This window comes from Poecilia reticulata, chromosome 16 (genome assembly GCF_904066995.2).
Source record: "Poecilia reticulata chromosome 16, P_reticulata-male-v2, whole genome shotgun sequence".
Taxonomy (NCBI): Eukaryota; Metazoa; Chordata; class Actinopteri; order Cyprinodontiformes; family Poeciliidae; genus Poecilia; species Poecilia reticulata.
Window position 1 is genome coordinate 6,253,981 of NC_088845.1, and position 6,000 is coordinate 6,259,980.

Sequence of the window (6,000 nt, forward strand, 5' to 3'; positions counted from 1 at the left end):
CTGAAATTATGTAAGACACCAACTCAAACTAGAGCTAGAGACTGAAAATAGTTTCCACATTCCTCTTTGCAAAATAACTGAAGCTGATGCAGACCCTCCTTAAAGAAAACTTCTACATTTTTAGAAAATAAATCAAACGAAGCATGACTTTCCACTTTCAGGATCTGCAGAGGCGGAAAGAGTAAATGGGTTATGGTAATTTTTGTCTTTAAAAATGTAATTTCAGAGAGTCATACCCTCCAGGATTGTGTGTCATTAGCCAATTTTAGCTTCGAAGAAGCAATTTGTGTGGTCAGTGCTACTTAAGGATAGGCTTAAATTATTGAAATCTGTGCTTGATGTAGCTAGATTTTAAAGTGTAGCTGCAATGGAAAAGATTAATGCTGAATCTGTCTTTTTTAGACTCTGTCCAATTTCCTTAATCGTAGTAAAACAAGAGCTTTTAACTCTGTGGCCACCAGCACAACACCCCACCCAGCTGTGCAGAGCACATATATCAATTCTACCCCATTTTCTACCCACAGAGCTATAAATAGCAGCAAGTGAGTGTGTGTGTGTGCGTGTGTGTGTGTGTGTGTGTGTGTGTGTGTGCGTGTGCGTGTGTGTGTGTGGAGTCTGGGGTAGAACACTGTGTATCATGATGGAACCATTAGAGTCTGTGCAGGAAATCTTTGATATTTAATACATCTATAGCTGGAGCTGATTTAAAATTAGCCTCACTAAGAGTTTAATCTTTCAGCGCAACTCGCCTGCGTTGTCACTCTTTCCAATTCAGTACAAAAATACGTCAGTTATTAAAGGTTGTCGTAACTCATATCATCCAAGGATCTTCATAGAGTCGTTTTGGATGGTGATGCTGTTGTCAGGAGGGATTTCCAGTAGCAGTCAGTCTTACAACAATTCTGAAGACGCCTCTGACTGGAAGCTGCTCCTGTATGACAGTAATGACTGTTATGACACATAAACAACTCAATTTCCAAGCAACGGAAACGATATTCCACAGTAAAATGATCTGGATTATGCTACTGCTCAGCCTCATTTGTTTCTGTCGCTCCTCTTTAAGTCTCTGTCTAGCTTGAACAGCTTGAGGAAAGGAGTAGATCTATCAGCCGTACAAAACTTGTTACATTTTTTTGCACAAAATTATTCTCAGATAATGAGATTTTAGTTTGTTCAGTTCAGCCTATGTTGAGCTCCTTTCAGAATGAGCTTCTTGTCACTTTAAATCCAAATGAGTTGCTGCTAGCCAGGCCTCCCAGCTCAACATTTAACACTCGCACATGAAAATGGCTGAAAACAGATGCCAAATTATACAACCGTAGCATCTTTGAAAGTAAAAATAGAGCCTTCTGCACAACCAATAAGAACGCAACAGGTGGTTTCTGGATGTTAAATCAAAAACAAAATATTTGTCTTTTCCAGCAGCCATTGTACAGCGGATAGAGCGATAAGCCGTCACCATCTTCAGTAACTATTTGAAGAATCTACAACAACATTTAATTCCTCTTTTGGATGAATAAAGTATTTTTGAATTTGAAAACCAGCTGTGCAAACATTCTGGAGCGCTGCTTCTGTTGCTAGGCAACGTCCTGAGCATAGCTGAGGTTGCTAGGTAACGGGTAGCGCCTGCTAATTTGTGACGTTACATTCCAGAGGTTTTTGAAACGGCTCAACTTCCAGATACCAAAAATCATGAACTTACTGCCAAAAACTGAGTTTTTTTTAAGAGTTTCTGCTTTTTCTTAGACCCAAATAAAAGTACTAAAACATGCAAGATATGAATTTTAGTATTTTTTATTATTAACACATGACTGACAAGAATAAAAATAATTGTCTGAATAATCCAACCTGTGCATTTTAGATGTGTGTTTGATTCCAGTTGAATCGATTTCAGAAATAACCGATAAAATGCATATTTAATGTTTCCACTTCGCTCCTCCTGCCTGCGATGACGTTAAAATTCAGCCTGCCAGCCGTTTCGTGCTGTCACATGTCCTCTCTGTGCTCATACACAGTAGTGCTGTGTTGCAGGATTTATTTGTATGACAATGAACATGAAAGGATGAGTCACTGGACCAATCTGTGGACTGGGGGACGATGCTCACATTTGTTCCCATCTGCCATGTGATGGATTAAATGTTAAATGCTCATCTAATACGATCAGACGAACACTTCAAGCCTTAGACAAGCACTTAGCGTCGATGCGGCATTGACAGTTTGACTGATGGAGAATCAGGTATTTAAGTCAAATTGCTGCAATTACAGCTGCAAATCCAAAGTAGCTTTCCACATACAGGCTGACATTTCTGCTCACTGTTCTTTGAAGACTCAGTCCAGCTGAGAACATCCATTTTTGGGTCTCGCCACAGATTCAGTTTGAGTCATGTTTGAACTTTGACATCATTTTACCACAACCTGATTTGTGGAGTAATTTTCTTTAATTTCTTTGGATTATGTGAGTTGTTGTGGACATTTGATGTGGATTACATGTCTATGGTCCCATTAGAAATATTTAAGTTACCTGCTGGATTGGCTTTTCCATCCAGAGACAAGAAAACTGCAGAAATTACTGCCTTACTTCAAATAGATTTTGTAAAATGTGTAGAAGCATGAACAAGTTAACACAAAATCCAATCAAAATCCAATAACTGACCTGCTGCAAGTTTATTGAGTTGAGTCAAACTAATGTTTAGAGGCATTTAATGGATAAAGTATGAATTGGACAGACTCCACTGAGTAACTGGGAGGACAAACAGGAAGTACTGCAGAAACAGAAAGTGAAGAATGACCTGACAGAGCTGATTTCCCAGGAAATTCCCTTCAGAAAGTCGAACTTCAGCAAACTTTAATCCTTGGAGTTGTAACTGTTGAGGAAAGGAGTTTGTCTGTTTGCTGGGGATTGTTTCACCCACAGGACCAAACAGAAGAGAAACTCTAAAGGCTGGAAACTTGAAATGATGATGTCATAAAGCGAGGAAACGCCATCATTGGGGGAAACACAAATACTTTTTAAACACATTATAACAATTTGTTTTATTCAACATCAATACTAAATTGGCAAATTTAGTTTGGTTAAATATAGCAATAATTTGTTTAATTTTTCCATTCCGTTTTAAATGTATGGTCATTTAGAAACTCATTTTCTGAAAAAGTTCTGATTTCTTTCTTTCATTAAGTTTGACATCTTTATACACACACACACACACGCACACACACACGCACACACACATATATATGAAATAGGACTTAAAAGGAATTTGATTTTGTAATTTAGTGCCTTGAAATTGGGCCTCTGTCTCTGAAACTCCTGCTCCGACATGCTGCCTTCAGGAAGTCATCATAATGTCACTCCTCTATAAATCCTTTAGCAACATCCTTCCCAGCATAACATTATAACATAAAATAAAGCTCAAAACGTTGATTTTAAATAATACTATCCCTTTAAGGCCTTACTGGCATTTCCTTATTCTTTGCTACTCTGTCAAGTGAGGCAGATTTCCCTCCTCTTCATTGGCGAAGGCCGCACTAAACTCCAATCAATATGTCAGCTGAGTAGCCTGTTGATAAATCACTTTAATAAGCCAACAGGTGATTAAAAAACAAATGAACTGCACAGAGAAGCATTTGTATCCGTCTTCAAATTAAGATCTTCTGTAAAGATAAACTGTTTAAATATAAATTTATTGGACTCATTAAGTTTTTTAGAAAGCATTTACCTATACATAAAGCTCAATAATGTTGTCCTTTTTAGCTCTTTTTTAAATATACTGTGAGGTTTTGCAGTCATGTAGAGATCAGGGTGAGGCTAAACATGAAGTATATCAGTAAAATTTGTAAATAATAAGGTATTTCTCCTGCTGATGCAGTCTAAAACTGCCACATTTATTTTCACTTCACTGAGAAAGCATTCCTAACTTATTGAAATAATATCCAGAAAGCCATGAAAGATTGTCAGTCACTTTACACTGCAGAGGGAAAAAGCACCAAGCAGAAAACTACGTCAGCATTGATTTTTAGGATCCTGAATGTGCAAAACAAGCTGAATGTGATCTTCAGTCATCACCAGGCAACAGCAAGCAGGTTTCTAAATACAGGGATTCAAATACAAGACTAAAACAAGAAAATACAAAATACAACTCCTTCATTTCACTTCAATGAGAAATGTATGGGTTTATTGATTTTATGTATTTTTTTTTTGTAAGAGAAGGTAATCCCTTATCTCTTGCATGCAAAATATAGAAACATCTTTGTTGAGACAAAATTATCTAATTTTTAATCAGGATTTGTGTTAACCTCATGTAATTGCTTTAATGTACAAATCCAGTCCCTTTGTTTGTAATTCTGTGCTACTTTAAATCATTTTACATCATACTTACTGATGTTTTTTTATTATTATTTCACAAGTTTTCCTGCATCTGCGTTTCCATTAAAAATGTATGCAAATAAATTGTTCCGTTAACGTTGAAAGACAATTTTTCAATTGCAGTGAAAATGAAATCACATGTGCGATGTAACGTCTGGCTGTTGGTCACATGATCCGTGTGATGCAGTTTTCAATACAAACGAAAAACTGGCTCATTCTAGGGCAAAAACTTTTTATTAAAAAAAAGTTAGTTTTTTTCTTAATTGGCGTGTTTCCATTCGTAATTCCAATTTGCAATTTTATGGTTATAACGCAGCTTACGGATCAAGAGCGAAGAGTAACACATTACATGGAAATAATCCTAAAAAGTTTACATAAAATTGCAATAAAATAATGCAGAAATTGTTAAGTAACTGTAAGGCAGTGGCTTAAATATGTCAGCTGAAGCCACCGAGACTTTGTATTTGTGCCTTGGACTCTGGCGGTTGGTGTAGTGTGTCCTTTAATGAGCACCGTAATTTGTTAATTAAATTACAATTAAATTCCTCTTTAAATATACTTTGAAATAATAAATGTCCGTCCATAAAGTTTTCATTCAAAACAATTTATTTACTTACTTTTGTCGTATCTTGTCTCGTATGCAGAACTGACGGCCTCTTAATGCGCATGCGCACTTATGTTCTGACGGAACGCCAGCTTAACTGATCGCTAGTTCCTCACTATAACTAAATATTAGGCTTAATGATGAATATTTAGGTCTGTATGTTAAAAAAAAAAAAAAAAGCCGTATTTGAAAAAACAACAGCATTGTATTAATGAGATTTGTGTTAACTCTCATTAAAACAATGAGTTAACACGTCCTCTAGTGGTTCGGGCGGTGAAGCCGCTGTCAAGTGCGCCGAATAAACATGACGGTCTCAACCTGAACTCCGACAGAAACCCTTAAAACTCAGCACTGAATCTTCGCAAGTGAGTTGCCATCTCACACGGACAGGGCGACATAATTATATAAACCGAGGAAAAAAGACCTAAAGGTTCTGGTTCGTGACAAGCAGCTGATGTTAGGATCAAAAACCATTCAGTAGATCAATAACAGATTTACTAATGTCTTGTTTTTCAAACAGGGAGCTGGTCGAAAAGGTGCTGGGATTTCATTCTAGTGTTGGCAGAGTTTTGAATCAGCTGCCTGACTGATTTGTAAACACGGTTACAATAATGAAACCTTCTGGAAAATAAAAGTACGAGCCAGTTTTCATGTGTTTCAACAGAAATCCCCACAATTAATTGCATCTCAAAACTGCAAATACGAACGTCAAACTGCTTCAACTTCCTCACAATAACGACTTTTTTTATTCTGCTTTTGAATGAAATGTGAACACTGGAGCCTTTTAAAGACAGGATGCTGGATGAAAAAGAGACTAATGATGGGTGATAACAGCACCATCTGCTGTGGACCATTTGTTACTCCCACACAAGATCTGGAGACTGTGAGGATGAATTCATCTGCTGTTTCAAAATCTAATCAAAGCTGACGAGCCGCAGGCATGAAAGAAAATAAATTGAAAAAATCTAGTGTTGCTTAAGCCTTTGCATAATTTTCCTTTTGTGTAATTTAAGGGATTAAGAAAAGACACAAA